Below are 19,011 nucleotides of genomic sequence, written 5' to 3'. Positions count from 1 at the left end.
TAGACCAGGTTGCTCAGAGCCCTGTCCAACCTGGCCTTGAACGCTTCCAGGGATGAAGCAGCCACAGCTTCTCTGAGCAACCTGCTCTGATGTCTGACCACCCTCACAGTAAAGAATTTTTTCCTCATATCTAATCTAAACTGGCTTTCTGTCAGTTTAAAGCTGTTTGTCCTGTACAAAATTCCTCTCTAGCTTTCTTGTAAGCTCCCTTTAGGTACTGGAAGGTGCTTTAAGGTCTCCGTGAAGCCTTTTCTTCTTCAGGCTGAAAAACCCCAGCTCTCTCAGCCTGTCTTCGTAGCTGAGGTGTCCAGCCCTCTGAGCATCTTTGTGGCCTCCTCTCAGTAGCTGAAGAACCCATTAACCGCTGCCTGTGGAGCCCAAGCATCCAACCATGTTTCCACCCATCTGGTGGTGTTTCATCCAGCTGGCAGCGTCCCAGGTTGGATATGTGGATATGGCGTCAGGCAGTGTCAAACCTTGCTAAGGTTGGGGTAATAGCCTCTGCTGCTCTCCCTTTTTGTTTAAAGGTAGCAGAAAATCTGCCTTTCTGCAACCATTGAGGACCCCTCAGTCTCCACGTGCTTTCCGACGTGACAGTGGCCTTGCCGTGACCTTGGCTCTCTGCACCCTTGGACATGGCCCATCTGGTCCCGTGGGTCAGGTTGTATCAAATAATCCCTGATATGAGCCTCAGCCTTATCTCCCATCTGCTGTCACTAAATCATCCACCTCCTTCAGCAATGGGCCTGCTTTTCCCCTGTTTAGCCTTTTACTATTATTTGCAGCGTTAAACGTCAGACTGTTTTCTAAGCGTTTTAACGAAATGTTGATTTGGAAAGTTATGATTTATCAGTGAAATGCAATGCAGTGTGTGTGCTACACCCCAATTATGTGTGCATTAAGTGTTCCCATAAGAAGTCTAAACTGAATTTTGCAAATTTTTATTTAATTATAGACTTACATTTCAGGATGTATTAGGCCACCCACTGCATGTGAGGGCGTTCTAGATTGCTCCCAAAGAGCTACTGGTTGCTTCAGGAAAACTTAGTTCTTGTCATCAACCTGATGAAGTTTACAGGAAATTTTCCTACAAAAATGACAGCAACAGCTCTACTCTGACTTCTCTGTCTTACCTGATAATTTAATTTTAAAAACATGAAGTCTAGTATTTGAAATAACTTCTTGTTAGTGACAATATAAATATTTTTCATTTTTATTCAATGTTTAAAGCAGGTGCTGTGACTGTTTGTTTGTGTATGAGTGTGTGCACTTGTACACTGCGTAGAAAAATACTCAGCATTTATGTCTGCTGCATTCATTTAGTGTTCTCAAAAAACTCCTCGTATGTCTAGCCAAAACAGCATTTTACTGTAAACCTAATGCAGTGTGCTCATTTGTATGGGTTGCTGCAACTGGAATTTTTCAAATGCATAATGTGGTGGTCATGATAATGTGTTTACAGAGTGTAAAATTTGAGCTTGAATTATGATTGCTAAAATAATTGATCATCAGGATTTGTGCTTTGCATAAGAAGAGTTCAAGACAGCTGAATATTAAATAAACAGCATGTTGGATGAACAGCATTTGTCTTTACTCACAACTCATCAAAGAAACAAAAACTAAGAGGAGAGCATGTATTCTTATTGCCAATTACTGTCCAAGGAGGATAATGATACAATCTTTATGACCTGCTAGAACTGTATGCTTAAAATAAATTTCCCATTACATTCCTCTCAGTGTTAAAATACAGTCTTTCTACCAGCAGATAAGTTGTGCTAAAAATAAAACCAGAAAGGTCTCTCATACGTGGTTTCTGGTTATTAAATAATGTGCAGTCTCTACATTCCCTTCCCAGCAGGCTCTTCTGGTTTCTCCAAAGGCTTTGGGAGCTCCTGCAGGAACTCAAGGAGCTGGTAGATGCAGGGGGTAAATGAACAAAACTGAAGCCCTCTCCTTAGAACTTCTCACCTGTTTTGGATCATATTGCAAATGAGTAGAAATGTGTAGAATTTCTGTTTGCTTTAAAGCAATGTTTACACTGTATCTCTGACATCTACAGTAGAGCACTCAGACATCAAATGTGATCTTCCTTTTGTGGGAATTTTATGTTCTGTGAGTAAAATTGTTAGAGAAATGGTTAGGATTTAGAGGTACAGATTTAATTTATAGGAGTCAATAGTGCATTCAGTATGTTTGATCAACCTGTAATCTGGGAATGTAATCTTTTAGAGAAGCAGCCGAAGGGCTCTGTAGCGTGGGTGGGCCAGGGAGACGGATGGAATAAACAGCTCTGGTCGGAGTGGAAAAGCACAGAGAGCCTCATGCCTTGTTTTGATGTGGTGCGTTTTCTGCTCCGAATAAAGAAATAATGCTGTCTCGGGGCCGGAGCCATCGACAGTGCAGTCGGTGGAAATCTTTTAGAAATGATGCATTAGTCTCACAGAGATGTTTACACCCCCGTGCCTTTGTTTTCCTGGAACACTGTGGTCTGGAAGTGTGGGAGCGATGCAGCTGCTGCAGAGCCAACAGGTTGCAAGGCTTTGGATGTGGCAGCAAAGACAGGGAATGTGTCTATCATGGCATAGGCAGGAGGAATACAGGACATACACACCCTCCACCTCCCCCTCCTTTTTTTTTTATTCCCTTTGGCAGTTCTACCATCTCTAGTACATCTCTGTTTGTATGCTAAAATGATCAAATCGGTAATGATCACTTTCTTGGGGTTTTTCTTGTTTCTTTTCCGTAAGGAGTCCTTCAGGGCTTCTAAAGATCTCATTTCTGTTCTTGTGATAGCAGGTGCCTTTGATAATCTGTTTTTCTCTAGTCTTGATTATTCTTTTTCTGTGTTGTTTGTTTCTTCCTTTTGGCAATTACATCCTCAATTTTGGATTATTTTAGATTTCTATTACTAAAATCAAAACATAGTCAGTAACCATCTTTCTGCATTTGCTGATTTATTTTTTTGGGCTGTGAGCCCCCTGCCCCTTTGGCATCCTAGTTGTCTGCATATGGTAATTTATATTGTCTCTTAGCTGCAAGATATTTTTTGTTCAGCAGATTATTCGTGTTTGTTTGCAGTCGATCATTTTTGTTTAATACCATTTTCTATTCCATGGCACAGCAGTGTCCTAGGAGAAAAGGATTTTCTCCCAGTGCTCTAATGAGTTGTTTTCTTAGCTCTCCCAAATGGTGTCCCATTCTTAGAAACAGTCCAGTAAGTGTCCTTGTGGTGTGGATGTACATCAGGGTTTGGCAGATTCATTCTGCCTTGTTTGGAAATTTCTCAGGCACTGAACTGAATAAAACTAAATCCGACAGCAAGTTGATGGAGCCAGAGTGGCAATTAGATGCTAGTCCCAGCCTGCTGGATCCTTCTGTGCACACTCTGCTCAGGGACTCCAGTGGCTGGGCTCAGATGCTTTACAGAAGGAATGACTCGGCAGAACACGAATCCCCAGTGTCTCCAGGAATGATCTGAAATGAGATTTCTGGTGCTATGATCTAAAGATTTTTTTTTTTTTTACAATTTCTCTAAGTGAAATCCGTCCAAAACTAGCAAAAAGGGTTGTATTTGCTGACCAAAGGGTGCTCCCCTCCTCCTTTGGCATCTCCAAGCAGTGATACTCAAATGTAAAGGGAATTTTCAGAAAGCTCTTTAAAAATTAATAAGACTAGGGGGTGAAAAAGCCCAGAGATAAAGCTATAGAAATCACATTCCTTTAATAAAAGTTTTTCTTGAAATGAGAATAACCTGAATACCGGCTAGAAACCAATTTTTGTCATATATTCTTTTTACCACATTCTCTCTTTGAAGATATGGGAGGTTTAGAAATTCTTGATTTATAACCTGTTTTGCTTGCTATATGAAGATCTGTTTGATTTATGTCAGTGTTTGCTACTATACAATTTAACATATTTTTAAAAAAAATAAATTTATTGATTTCTGCACCTTAGATTCTTATTTGTTGTATTGATCTTTCAGGGCCTTGAATGCTTTTGAAGTGTGTAAGACAGTGAAATATAAATTCAGAAGGGGTTTTCTGAGGTTTCTTTTTTTATAATGTGTATATTTTATATTATTATTGATTCCTCATTTGCCACTGTACAAATGGGAACAACTTTATTATTCTCCTGATGTTGTTGTAGTTAAAATCAGCCCTCTTGTTCCAGTCACTGGTGTTTCTTACTGATGTTCCAGAAGGGATAGAGAGGAGGAACTGCAAAAAAAACTTAGTTGTCCATGAGCTGAGATTTTCTAATCTCCAAAGTGAACTTCTGGGGAACCCTTGCCTGCAGAAGAAAGAGCAAGTGTGGCACTGCTGTGTGTGAATTACGGAAGTGAAGTGCAAAAAGCTTAGTTTTGATTACATAGTGAATACAAAAATAATGGCAGGCACAGTAAGATATGTGACTTTCTGTGGCAACTGCCCTCTTATTCTCTCCCTGTTTCTCAGGGTAGTTACTTGAAGATTGCTATATTCTGGATACACTTTTGTAGTTTATTTAAGTGTTTGCTGGTTTACAATTAAGTGATAAAGGTAAACTTAAAAACCCCTCACAAACAAACAAACAGAAAACCACCAAAGCAACCCAGAACAGAGTAGTTAAATTTTCTTATTTGTTTGTTTGGTGCTTGCTGTTTTACCTCTGAAGGAGCACCAACAATCTCAGGATGTATGTCCTGCTAGGGTTTTCCTTGGATCTGTTGCCTGCCTTTGCTGCCCTATTCAAAATCTTTTTCTTTTGAAAGTATTGAACTGCTCTTTGAATATCAAGGCTGATTTTAGATGTTTCTTTAAGGAGGTCTTTCAAGCTTTAATTTACACCTTTGACTACTTAATACCAGAAGAAATGTCTGCAAGGCCCAGGGTGGATCAAAGTGAAGGCGATTTAATCAACAGGCAGAAGCCCTCGTTTGAAGTAATTGATTGTAATTTTGTTTTGGATTTAGAGAAATCAAACTTTGTCGAGAAAATAACTGTGCTGCAATCTATTAAAATGTTTGATTTGCTACTAGGATTGAGTTGTTGTAGTAAAAATGGTATTTATTTTGCTAATTAGGCTGATTTACTGCTTTGCTCCGCTTTTGTTAAAGTGCATAACCTTCATTTATACAGATTATTTAAATTTTTATGACTTTTTATGAAGTTGCAAGTTGATGAATAGCATGTTCCTTATTTATTGTGTCAAGCTGCATTTAGATGAATGCATGTATCTATTGCACAAAATCTTCACTTGCTTTTCCTCTTGCAGTGTACTGGATAAAGAGGGGCTATTTATGTAGATTATGCATTTAAAACTAGGAAAAACTACTATTTTAAAAGAAGTGAAACAAACTGATTTTGTTCTTCAGCATTTTGGAATTAGTAGGGGTTTGTCGTCTTACAGATGGCAGATAAATTTCTTATCCTTGAATGTCCAGACTACATACAAGGCAGTGAAGTTAGTTGAATGCAAACTAGTTGGGGTATTAAAATTAATTTATATGCCACTGTGAAAGCTGACCACTTAATGGTTTTAAAACATGCTCTTTGTGAACACTGTCTGATTTCCAGCAGTTCCATCGGTGGTTTAGCTTTCTTCAAAATTTAATGTACTGCTTGAATATTTCATTTATCTGAAACTATTCTAGTGGTTTAAGTCAGATTTTGGTATAGTTTGCCAAGATTTTAAATTTAATTACAAGTTAAAATTTAAGCTCAGTCTCGACACAAGGTATATCCATAGAAAACACCCTGGCCCTGAGGTGCTGCTCCTGCTGCTGGGACTCAGCTGTGCCCGGCTTGGGGGTCAAGGCAGTGCCATCCCAGGCAGTGCAGAGCACATGGAGCAGTGTTTTCCTGAGTGCACTGGCTCTGTGTGTGGGTTTAGTTGGTTTGAAACACCAGGTTCAACTTCTTACTTGTCAGAGATGCAAGAGAGATGTTTGTGAATTAGTTTTGCTGCTTGGCTCTGGCCACCCGTTACTCTGTGGAAAGTGGAAGTAGCCGGGTGTGATTTCCTGTAACTTGGTGTTGCATCCCTGAGTTTTGAAGGCTTTCCTATGCTTCAAGGATCTCCTGTGTGGCTCAGTGCAGCCTTTCCTTTACAGAAATGTGTACCAGAGCACCCACACCACCTCCATCTGACTCAGCTGTTGAGGGGCATCAGTGAGACCCCTGGATTTCTCTTTTTCATATCTCACTGATATCAACCAATGTCTTTTTATCTCAACCTTAAAATTATATTATTCAAGACAAACTGTGTAATTGTAAAAGCTTTGGTTTTATTGAGGAAATAATAATGCACATACCAAAGATGCTGCAGTGGGTTCTGTTGCCAGAACACTGACAAATTTCAGTTAAAGAGTAACAAAAGACTTTTTTTTATTATTTTTTTTTAATAGAAATTTTTTGCAAAGGTTAAAAAAAAACAAAATAAACACTTTTAAAAAGAACAAACAAATGCTTCTGTGGTATTCCCTCTTCTTTTCTGCTGCCCTCATGCCATGACTGCCTGGTGAGGCAGTGGCACTGGACTGGAGATGCAGCCTGTGCTGGAACTGGAGATCCTGCTGCCAGTTCTCTTCAGGCACTGTCATTTAGTTTTGGTTTATTCTAATTGGTTAAAAGAATAAGCAGTGTGGTTTAAAATTTACTATGTGGTATCTGTAGGGGTTTGTATTTCAATCTTTGATAATTGTAATCATATTTAATATTGATATCATGGAAGTGTCTGTGTTCCTTACCAGAATTTTTAAGTTTTCCATGCCTCAGGTCTGGCTTTTTGGGTCCTTCTGGCCATGAGTAACTCAGCTACTCATCTTGGGCAGTGCCCATAGCTTTTCTTTGCAAGAGGGTGTTGGAGATGCTCCTGTATGTGTCCAGGCTGTGAACAATCACAAGTCCATCTGAATCCTGATAATTTCACTCAGATTATAGGGTAATAGCAAGGCCAGCGGTCTATTGGGAGGCTGAGGAAATGTCTGTCCTTTAAACTTGATTTTATATCATCGTTAATTCATAGTTACCAGTGAGAAATGATTAATCTAAAAGAGAAAAATAACCCCCCAGGAGGGTTTGGGTGGAGTGCCTCAGATAGGACTGCTGAAATGACCTCACCAGGTCAAGTCTTCTGGTGACTAAGGATGAGCAGACTATTTGGATCCTCAGTACTATCTTTTTGGTTTGTTAATCAAAAGAAATGCAAATGTTGGCTTTAATGTTTTTGCAAGTACACCTCTCTCTCTAAAATGTGCCACGTGAGAGGTTTTTACGTGGAGAGTTCCACGTGAAATCACATTGCCCCCTTGGCAGTGTCCTTACGTACTAGCAAAAGTGAAAAGCTGTTTCATTGCACCACATTGCTGGAATCCAGGGCTATATCCTTACCTTACCCTTTATGGCTCTCCCAGCATGTGCTGGGACAGTGGAATTTCACGCAGTGATGGGAGGCTTCATAGATCCCTGTCACTCATGTGTTACTAACACTTCACACTATTGTTACTTCTCTGGCATGAAACATTTGCACTTCCCTGTGGCTGAATACCTTCACCCACACTCATCTTTGCCCTGTGAGCCCATGGGTGGTCTCTGGCTGGTCCATGGAGCCAGTATCTTCAAAATTTGGTAAGAGTGCTTGGCAAGTGTCGTTTTGAGGACTGGCAATTGTCCAAGTCACTTAAGAATTTTGTAGTAAAGTCGTTACACGCTGAAGTAATAAAAATTAACTTCATGTGTAGACTAAAATAAATGAACGTAGCTTCAAATCCATTTTTATGGCTTTATAGAAGGATATTATTAGGAACAACAAGATAAAACTAGTAAAATTTTCTGAATCGTTGCATTAACAAATTATTTAGGTAAAAATGCCCCAAGGAAATTATCTTAACTTGATAAAAGAACAAATAGTGCTAATTGCTCTTAAACTTAGAGTGTTTAGTCTGCAAATGTTGCTAGCAAAACTGAATCCTTTTTGTTTTTGTGGGAGAGGGCCAGTCAGTGTGTCTGTGGTGAGCACACCCAACCTGCTACAACAGTCCAGAAGGGTCAAATGAGACTTCTCTAAAAGGATGTCTAAAGCAGTGAAGTAGCAATATTCCTAGGAAAATATGGCAAGTGGATTTATTTCGGGGTAAAGCTGGCGTGAAAAAAAAAAAAGTTAAATGGGTTAGAAGTGCTGGTGAGACATTTTTGTAATTCCAAGATTTTGCTTGTTCCTAAGGCAGTGATAAGAACGATAAGGCACAAGAAAAAGTCTGATAAATGATTGCAGCTGTAGAGTGTCATACAACAAAATATATATATATATATTGAACCTTGTTTTTATCTGATCTGGTAAACAGTCTCTTCTGAAGCACAGCAGCTTGTAAACTTGGGTTGTTATTACTTGTGGCTGATGGAAGATGCATCGTTATTGAGCTGCCAAGTTCTGTGCATTTTTTACACTGTGGTGTATAGGTTCTGTGTATCTGTTAGTGCTAAATACATCGTATTGTTCCATTTTAACATTTTTAAACATTCTGCCGCTGACTTGGAAAAGTGTGGTAAAAAAGCATTGTCAAAAAAACAGGGAAGAAAAGTCCTTGACTAGGTGTGACTAAGATAATACCTACAATGTTCTGTTTGGAGATGAACCAGACCCTGATATTTGATGTCTCTGACACTGAGGGGAAATACTTTTGCCAGATGGAGTATTTTTGACAAATGTGTTTGATACTCCTCACCCCAGCATTCACCAGTTGTTTCCTTGGTTAACCAGTGTGTGTTAGCATGACCACAAAAGAAAACAGCAAAAATCTACAGGCCTTCATTTTGTTCTCCATTGGTGAAAATAGCTAAATATCTGTAGGTTCAAACTGAAAACAGAGGTGTAGCCTTTTTTAATTTTATTTTTAAAATTCATAAACATTCATCACTTTTATTTGTAGAAGTGAAAGCTGGGCTAGTTTTGTGGATGCTTATTGAAGCTGTATCAGAGCAGCAGAAACCATTCATGGAGCAAGTAATTTCAGTGATGCTAGCTATCTGACATATCTTAAAATTAAGCTGTGGCTAAATTTTCTATCTTTCACAAGTTGAAAAATTAAGGAAGTTTTCCTTCTCCAAGACCAAGACCAGAGGACTTGAGTTTGTTACTTTATCCAATCAGTCTAGTAGATCACATTGATAAATGTGAGTTGACTTAAAAAAAAAAGAAAAGCCCCAAACTCACCGGTTTCATGAACCCTGACAGCAGTTACAAAGAATTCTGCAGGCGGCTGCAGAGGCAGGATTCTGTAAATGAAATTCCCAAATGGTGAAATCCTATCCCCAGCCTATTCTAGTTTGAACGAGATTTGCAGGATGCACAGCTCAGCCAGTTTCACATTCCTGGTGTGAAACAATCAAGATAAGAATCAAAAAGTAAAGAAAGGGAAAAGCCCTGTTAGATCAAACGCTATACACTAATCTTTCTCCTTAGGCAGAATTACTCCTTCCAGAGTCCTTACTACTCTTGCTTAAAATAACAGAGGCCCATGGCACAGGCTGTTTCTCATGATCAGTCTTCAGCTGCATGATTTTGTTTTGGGCAAGTTTTTCCTGGTTATTTAAAATGTGTTTCCAGCTACCCAATCTTCACTGGATAAACCTAAATCTTTTCTTGCCCTTGACATTTGCTCCTGTGAAATCGCCATGTCTCTTCTGCTCAGAGATGTTACATACCTGTACCTGAGACTGATCCCTTAACTAACATCAGCGGTATTTTTTCCACCTTTTTAACTGTTTGCAAAGGGGTGTAATAGGTTATCTAATCACACTTCCACTTATTTGTAGGGTAAACACCTTCTGTGTGTTGCTCTGTACGTGTAATACATTAATTCAAAGGGGGTATAAGTTGAGCTATACAGCTGCAATGACCACAGGAAATTCAATAGAAAATATTTCCAGTGAAACAAAAACACTGACTTGGCTCATTTTGGCAACAAATTGCGTTTGCTTAGAGTTTTTTGCCCTCTTTTTTAGTAGGGAGAAACCTCTTCAGTAGGAAGACACAACACAATTGAAGTGTTAATTAATGTAGTGAACAGTATTTTTTAGAAAAAGCTTTTTTTTTTTTAATTTCAGAATGAACCACCTAGGTCTGTTGGGGGGTACATAGTTTATTAGCTCCACTCTGTACATGTAGCTAAGCCCTCTTTACTGCTTAGGACAGACTTGAATAAGGGCACTGTTAGGTTTTTACCAATTGATCATAGCCTAGTGACGATCTTTGTGAGACCTCTCTACTGTGGTTTCATTTCCTGATGCTCATCAGATCTTTTGAATATGCTGTCACTGATGAAACAAATATGTTTTCCTTGGTTATGCTTAAGTCCTGCTGTTAACCATCCCCCCCAGCCCCTCCCCCCAAACCAAAAAAAAACCCCACAAAAAACCACAAGCAAAGAACAAGCAGGATTATTATATTAGTTTAATGCTACTGTTGATTAATGACTTTAGTCCATTTATTTAATAAATGTTTTTCTCCTTGACCATAGTGCTAAAGTAAATATTTTGCTATGTTTCTGTGTACTGTAAGCTCCTTATTCTTTGGACCAGGTTTCAGTGTGTCCTACTCCATGTACAAGTCTAATATTGATGCAACTATTTTGCTATTCAGTCAGTGTGACAGATAAACAGCTCTAGTATGTAAATGGTTTGAAAAGACAACAGAATAATAGATACATATTTTATACAGTTAATGTCTCTTGTTTCTGGTGTGACTCATACCTTGCACCTCATTCCATGTTTGCTGTGAGCTTTTTGTGCTGGGATGCCCACTGCCATCCAAGGCACCAGGCATCCCTTGGAAACAGATGTATTTTGATGATGGAGCTGTAAGGCAGTGCTGTTCCTGCATTTCTTCCCTTGCAGGACTGTGTTCCCTCTTCCTCTCTTGAGCCAGTTCTGTCCTCTTCTGACCCTGCAGTGGGATGCTTCAGGAGATGAGTGGCAGAGAGCTACTATTTTTTTTTTTTTTAGAGGAAAGGAAATGTTGAGGGCACCCAACTGGCAGAGGGTAGATGGGGGGTACCGAGGTCTCCCCTTGCAATAGCAATTAGGTCTTGTCTAGGAGTGACTTGAGCATAAAACTAAACCAAAGCCTTCAGGTGAGCCACACCTCTGAGCTCTTATGGACACTAGCCAGCTGATTTGGGAACAAGTGTGCTGACCCTCTGCTTTCCATGTTTTCAACCCCTGCTGCAGGGATGTCCTACCTGCTTGTGAGGCAGGAAAGCTTTTCATGGTAATGAGAGGCACAGGCTTTTTTCCTACACCCTCATCTGCAATTTGTTACAGCTCGGTAGCTGCTGTGTAAGATTAAGTTGTCCTTTTAGCAGAGATGGCTGGGTGTGCATGAACAAGGGCAGCCCTCATGGGTAGGTTTTAACTCCTTGTGAGTCAGAGCCCTCACATAAGGATGCAAATTACCCTGTTGGAGAAATGAGAAGAGCAGAGGCAGGAGGTTTGTAGGAATGATGATGTTGTCCTATTGGTGATAGTGGAGATTTGGAAAAAAGGGAAAATATCCTTGTGTTGCTTGGTCTTGGACAACTTGTCTGCTGCTTAGTCATGGGGTTTTACCTATACAGAAGTAAGATAATCTGATGGTTATTTCTGTGAAACGATCACCAAGGCACAGTGTTTCTATAGAAAGGTGTTGCTACTGCATAAGTACATTGTGCTTCAGATGTCACTTGGTTTTCAGAAGTTCCTGGGGAAATGAGAGGGGACTGTAAGCAGAAGTGCAGCAGCTTTTGATAGCCAGTATTTTTGGGGAAAAAAAAAAAAAAAGAAATTATTTCTCGATGCGTTCTATGTATCGTTTCAGGGCAATCAGTGTTACCTTTTTTGACAGAGTGAGAGGCTTATGTTTTTCTCTGGCTTTGCACAAAGTAATAATAGTAATAATAATTTTAGGAAGAATCTGGAACACATTATAAACACCTTATTTTAGTGGAGCTGCATTGCAGGAACATCTGGAGTACATGAGCCCAAGCTCCACCACAGGCTTTACTTCTGACCCCTGGTATGACTAAAAGTTTTCAGAAAAATGTTTTCATACCTGTGGATTTTTAAGTGCTTTTGAGTATTAAAAGTAACTCATAATTTTGAGGGCGATTTTAAAAGAATTCTTGGATCCTAACTCTTCAGCCTGTGCTATTGCTTTCACATGCCCAATATCACAAGTAAGGTGGATTTTTTTTTTTTTTTTAGAACATTTTTGGAATACGTTTTGTTTTTTAAACCCGATACTTTGCTGCGAGGACAAATATCCTGCGAGGCACTCCTGCAGCGGGCAGACAGAAGGTAACTAGCCTTCCTACCGTGTTCCCAGAGAGGGAGAGAGCCACAACTTCAACACCACTGGGTGTACTCGATGTTCAGGGTCAGTGGCCACAGCGGGACGACTTGAGCCTGTTGACGTCAAACCCGTCTGCAAACACCCGAGTCTTGCAGCAGAACCCAAGTCCTGCTGCATTGTTTCAATGTCCTCAGCAGTCCTTAGCTTGGCTTGACAAAAATGTAGATGGAGCTTTTACACTGAAAGAATTGACTTCTGGGTGCCCAAAAAAGTAAGGGTGGTAGCTCTACTGATACTGAGGGAAACACAGCCAGGGCTTGAATGATGGTTACATTAATTTGGGTTGAAAATAACATGATATTGTCACATCCTCTTCTTATTTTGGGAGATTTCTTTATTTAAACATTTTGAGCCCAGTTCCAAATGTGATGTCTCCGTAAAACATGTATTCCACCTCCCCTAATAATTTAAGCTCTTGTGCTTTTGTCCCATTGTAATGATTCTTGATGCTTGCCATAATCTACCTATGTTCCTCTGCAAGGCCATCATGAATCCCAAAGCAGAGGAATATATTGCTCTGAAAACACAGTATCTGTTTAAAGGCACAGACGGGGCAGGCACTGTTAGAAGCAGCAGGGAAAGGGAAGAAGGTGATTTTCCCAGGGAAGCAGTTTGAGCTTTATTCCATATCCCCGCATTGGAGACCAACCTAAAAGTCCCGGCAACCTTGGAACTATCAGTTCCCTACAAACATATTTCTGTGTTGACAAAAGGAGGTGCTGCCTCTGTTCAGCTGTGAAGGCTCATCTGAGTTAACAGGCTCTGCGTGGGGAAGGGAAGGGTTGTCACCCAGCAGCACGGCTGAGTTGATTTAGCAACCTGGAGCAGGCTGGATTAGTGTTGTGGGAAACATGGCTCTTCTGACTGACCTCGAGGGAAGGGAATGGGGAAAAAAAAATCTGATTTTTTTCTTTTTTTTTTTAAAGTGGTATATTTTGTCTCTGTCTTGGTTCAATTTTTAGGTGTGTATTTGAAATCTGTAATAAACGTAGAGAAAGAGTGGCCCCTAAATGCTACACATTAGATTTCTTTTTTTCTTTTAAGAGAGAGAAAAATTTTTTTCTCTTTCCAATTTGAGGTGAGTCTGCTGAGAGCACGCAGGTTGACAGGCTGTTTTCTCTGATTAATCTTGCAGTGATGAATTTAAATTTAAAACTCAGTTCTAGAATAAAATCACAAAAAAAATGATTTGTCAGTATGCTGCTGTTATTATCAATATGTCACTAGTCAATCATCATGTCCGCTATTTTCAGAAAGAAAACCCCACAAATTGGAAACTACCTGGAATTTTCACGGGTGGTCTGCCATCCTGCAGGTAGCAGTCTGTGAAGGTGGGGTTTTGTGACTGCTCCAGAGGCCAGAATCCCTTCTTGTAACACTCAGTGCTTTGAGTAATAACTGTTTATACCCTTTCCTGGTCTAGACTGGGTTTAACTTCATTCTCTAGGATCCTTTAACTTACAGTTTATGTGAATTGGATTACTTACTAATGAATTTCATTTAAATGCCTTGCAAGCGAAATGGTGCTGCAGCACAGCTCGCCCTCCTCCATCCCGGTGGTACCAGCTGATTGGTATTGACAAGATTACTGGGCTGCGTTATGGGTTTTTAATGGAGCTGGCTAAGTTAGTTTCCTATCCAGCAGTTCCGCTTCTTTCCCTTTCAGTGGGCTGTGAGCTGTTTTCTGTGGTTGCCTCAATTTTTTGACTGTTACAGAAACTGGTGTTTGAACTTGTGTATAGCTGCTACATTATTCCTTTCCTCTGCTCTGATTTGTCCTGTGTTTCTCACTGCACAGTGAATCCTGTTTCTATGCACTTCTGAAGAGTGATTCCTATGTACGGATGATCTTTTCTCCAGAACAGTGCTGTCTACTTACCCAGTTCTTATTCTTTATCCCCTCAGATACCTTGCTTTGTTTTGATTGTTGGCTTACATACGTCCTCAGACAGACAGGTGGTTGTTCTTTGAAAGAATACTTCTGACGTGTGGAAAGCTGGGCAACTTTAATGTGATATGAATGTACAAGTTAAACATTTCACCTTTGAAACATTCAGAAAGTCAGCTTACGTCGGGTTTTTCTATATTTCTGATTTAATAAAGGTAAAAGACGGAAAAAAGATCTGGAAATAAAAGTTTCTCAATTGACAGAGAAAAGCTGTTTCAGACAGCGTTTAGGAATATGGGTGGATATGTCTCTGGGCAGGTCTTGGATACTTTCAGTGCTCACTGATGAGGCTTCTTGTAAAATACCCTTTGTGATGCCCCTCTCCATCGGAGCACACTCCCGGTGCTGTGCCACTCCCTGCTCCCAGAGTGAACTATTGGAGCAGTCTGTGGGCGTTATTTTGTCACTAGGATCCCTATTGCTACCTCCTACTTGCAAGTAATGACAGTTTTTCACAATGTCTTGTGTGTGGTGCTGATTCCTCCCCCCCACAATTATATGTATTTGTTTCTCCTGAATTTTCCAACTTGGTATTTGTCTCGGTTCAGCTTCACTGTTAGATCTGAAAAGCAGATGTTATTGTAGACATGCTAAATTGCTTAAAAAAATTGCCATACCTTGCTGTGGAACTGTGATTAAAAGAAGTAGCTTTGGTTTTCTCTTGTTTATGTTCCAGGCATGGCAGTGGTATAATCACCGCTAGTGTTGTGTGTGCCTGTTAACCAAATGAAAGGAAGGATTCAATGGAGTGATTAGTTTTCAATTTAGGCTTTTAAAATTATTGTCTGATGCTTTTTACAGCCTAGTTACTGAGGGGAATATCCAGGATTTAGTTATTTTTAATTCTATTTTCATTGGGGCGCTTTTTCCAGATACTGAATCCAGATAAAAGCTGGATACTTGAGGATAGTTTAGAAGAAAAGATACCGTGTCCTTAGAAGGCTTTTGTAATTCACAAAGCACAACATCTAGTGACTAAATTTGTTGTTAGGGCTCAAATAGCACCAAAATCTCAGAAAGTAGTATAAACAGTGTGATCCTAAGAGGATTAGAAGAGAAACACAAGTGCACAAGTTCACAGGGGGAACAGGAACAATTCAAAGCTCGCGCAAAAATTGCGGGTTTAGCCGTGGCACAAACCCCATGTAATGGCTGGAGAGGAGAAAGTAGCTTGAATGGTGGCCTTTCTGGAAGAAAATGGATAAACATTTTTGCAATAGCTTGTAGAGAAATCCTTGCTTTGAACTGATTATGTTCGGAAGCAGGTAAGGAATAACATCAGTGTACATCTGAGCTACGTGTTTATAACCGTGTTTGTCACTGTGTGGTTCCAGGGTTGTTTTTATCTGTGGTTTCCTTTGTACCACACGATTATTACTTGGTTGATAGCAGCAGACCAGCCTGTGCTATCAGCATGGATTGTTATTTGCCTCTTTGGTGTGCTAGTTTTTGGCCCTGCAGGTGGGAACTGCCTGTCTCGAGCAACCTGTTTGCCTCAACCTCTGTGTGCAAGCTCTGGCCTCGAGTTTATGGCCTCAGGATGCCCTTTAGGAGGAGATGATGTGTGGTGTTGTACTGAGTGTTTGGGCACAGTGTCACAGAGGGACGTGGGCATTAAGTGTGCCATGCCATTCTGTGCAGAAAGAGCTGGGGTGGGCAAGGCTGGTGAGTGCTGGCTGTGAGCAGGTCACTGCACACATGGCAAAATCTTCTTTCTTTTTAAGTTGAGGGGAGCAGTCTTCAGGCCACGTTGAGTGTGTTAGTCATCAGGCAGCAATGAACTGTTCCTAGCCTCTCCAAGATGGAAGGATCCGAACTCACAAGCTACTGTGCATTCCCCAGGTGTGCTTTATCAACTTCAAGGGCATCTGGTGGATTATTTTTAAGTGTCACATAGTGTAGCAGTTACTGCGCTTGGGCACCTGTTTAAATCACCATAACAGGTCAGAATATAAAGGCAAGAGATAGTCTAAAATCAATAAATTATAACTGTCACCTGCACTGTTTCAAGGTGCATGCCAAAATCCAATAGGATAAATTTGGAAAGAAAAAAAGCTGCTGATGAGGCATTTGTACTCAGCACTCGATTCTGGAGAAGGACATCGCAGAGTTTTCTAGATGTTTACGTGTCATTTCAAGCGCCCTTATTTAAAACTGGAGCTTACAACCAATTAACATTGAGTGAGGAATGAAGTGAAGTCAGTGAGCCCTTTCTTTTCTCATTCTCTGCTCTCTTGAGTCTTTGCTTCCAGCTTCTTTCCGTGTCACTGCCCTGTTAGATATAAAGCGAAGGACAAGAAGCCTCTTCCACAGATCAGGCGGAAAGGTTTCCCTCTCTGGCTCTGATGATAAGTACTGCACTCAAGACTGCACAAGGGCAAAGAGGTGTTGGAAGGAGACAGTTTGGGCAGCATGTACCAAAGAAGGCCTTTTTTCATTGACGAAAATGGTTTATGTTTGTGCAATCATCCTTTCTTTTATTTACATTTACCATGTCCCTTCCCAAATGAAATAACCCAAACCAAGCATCTCACTCGGAACAGGGCAGCAGGGCCCTCCTCTGCCTTTCTCTGCACACAGCTTTTATAATGATTGAGACTGTTTTTCAAAATAATATTGGTTGATTAGTTGGCATTCTGTTCAGTTTTTAAGGAAAATTCTTTTTATAAGCAAGTAATGTTTTAATGGGGTCTGCGGAGCGAGGTGTTAAAGCTTTCTCTTCTCTGCTGGTCTGCAGCTCTGGCTGTGGAAAAAGCAGACTTTCTGAGTGGCCTTGCATAGGATACTGTGCCACTTGAGGAATAGAGTTTTCCTCAGCCTATTTACATAATTTCTGCCGCCCCAGTACAACTAAGCAAGGAAATAAGAGCATGTTTGCAAATTCTTTCAATTCCCAGCATTCCTCAGCATCCTCTGCAGTGCCTCTTGCTTGCACTGTGAAGGTGACGTTTCTGCCTGCTGTGTGGGATCTTCTAAGAATAAAGTAAGCCCAAATGCTGCAGGTAGTTTTTTTTTTTTGACTGGGTCCAAGAATGGCTTTATAATAATTTATTTCCTTCTTGTTGAGCTTGAAAATTGTACCTGAGAACCTCGTGTTGATCATGAGCCCCAAATCCCATAGTTATTCTTGAGTCACAGTAAAAGTTTTTTAGCACAGGTTACAGACGCTTTGTAAAGAGTTTAATCTAAAAATAGTCTGATAATACTTTATTAGTCACCCATGTCCATCTGTCACCCTTCCTGCTCTTTGAGTGGGCGATTAGATTATGTCCTAAAGAAAAGTCGTCTGGCAAGTATTTGTGTGAAGGGCAGTCGCTCAGGAATATTAGTGTGAATAGAAATCATTTGTCATTGCTGAATATAAAAATGGATGTTGCAGTGGATGGACATCAGAATCTGTTTGCTTATACTGAACTATTTCATTCTTAGATGCATAAAATTATTATTGACATGCAGTGAGAATTACTGAAATGTAGGAGAGCGTGGATTTGTTTGGATTATATTTTTGTTGGGGTTATGAACGTGGGCAAGATTTCTCTTGAATATTGCACTAGGAAGATTTCTATTATGTACATGTTGTCAAATATTGGCAGCAATTATTATGAGTTGTTTTTTTTAATTACTGAGGTCACTGCTGGAGTTGGTAACTGTCTGGGCACATGGGTACACCTCTGTACATAAACAGAGTTATTTAGCGCAAGATGTGTTTGAAAAGCAGATTTATTTTTCTTTTACTGCTTCACAGTGGATGTAACCATTTTGGAAGTCAAACCACTGGAACTTCGATTTTTGTTTGGGGCTTTTTGGAGTGTTTAGGTGTTGGTAGCTGAGGTTTATTTCCAGAAGAAATTTGGCATGGGCAGAAGATATTGTCAGTTGCCTAGTTGCCTTCCCGAAGCTTTTTTCCAGAGAGTTAAGGCAAAATCCAGACAGCAGGTTTTTTTCTACCCGGGTTGTTTTGTTTGTGTGTGCTCCTGCTGAATGGGTGCGACCGTCTAGAGGTCTAATGGTGCAAGTGTTCATTCACCGGGCTTGTTTGTTCAAAGGTCTGTGTTTCAGGCTCCCCGCAGGAGCCGATGTGTGATGTGGGGAGCGACAGGATATGCAAAACCCCAGCTCTGTGTGCTGTGCTCTGCTCTGCTCCAGGCTGTGCAAACTCAGTGGTAACCACTCAGCAACCTGAACAGAGCAGGCTGCAAGGCCCATATTTGATAACGTTTTATTGTGTGTTAAGACCACCATTTTGAAAATAATAAATATTAATGTGTCCTCTTTCCTCTCCTTATTTCCTTGTCAGCATCACCCTTCTGTGGCAAGAGGCGCCTGAAAGGAAAACTTCTGCATATCAATGCACTGCCAATGGTAAGTACCTTTTTAACTGACTAAAGGTGGTGTGGTTCCTTCCTGCTCACGTGCCATTAGCAGACTTGTATTGCAAATAGTATTTTTTAGAATAATTACTTTTTAGCACACAAGTGCTAATTGTAATTTTTTTGAAGAACCTCTAGACCTTTATGCTGTTTGACAGAAACGTTACAGTTGCACCTGGTTTTTATCCTGTGGAAAGTAGGGCAGCGTGTTGATTCTGAAGCGAGAAGTGTGACTTGACAATAACGTGGCTCATCCTGTTGGTAGCTGATGTTGCTTCCTCTTTTGGCCAAAAGCCTGTTTGGGGCGAGCTGAGCTAAGTGTTCTGT

The 19,011-nt window shown here is 40.4% G+C and overlaps 1 protein-coding gene across 6 annotated transcripts in view; it reads left to right on the top strand.

The window, feature by feature from the left end:
• TBL1XR1 (transducin beta like 1 X-linked receptor 1) overlaps positions 1-19,011 on the top strand; it is a 110,451-nt gene that overhangs the window by 29,490 nt on the left and 61,950 nt on the right. For all 6 annotated transcript variants that reach the window (XM_017810729.1, XM_017810726.1, XM_017810727.1 and 3 more), the window contains one exon: positions 18,612-18,676. The gene's annotated coding sequence lies outside the window, so the exon portion shown is untranslated. The remainder of the gene's footprint in view (positions 1-18,611; positions 18,677-19,011) is intronic.

Source organism: Lepidothrix coronata, unplaced genomic scaffold, assembly GCF_001604755.1.
Source record: "Lepidothrix coronata isolate B3197 unplaced genomic scaffold, Lepidothrix_coronata-1.0 Scaffold29, whole genome shotgun sequence".
In the NCBI taxonomy this organism is placed as follows: Eukaryota; Metazoa; Chordata; class Aves; order Passeriformes; family Pipridae; genus Lepidothrix; species Lepidothrix coronata.
This window is presented reverse-complemented; position numbering and strand designations above follow the sequence as displayed.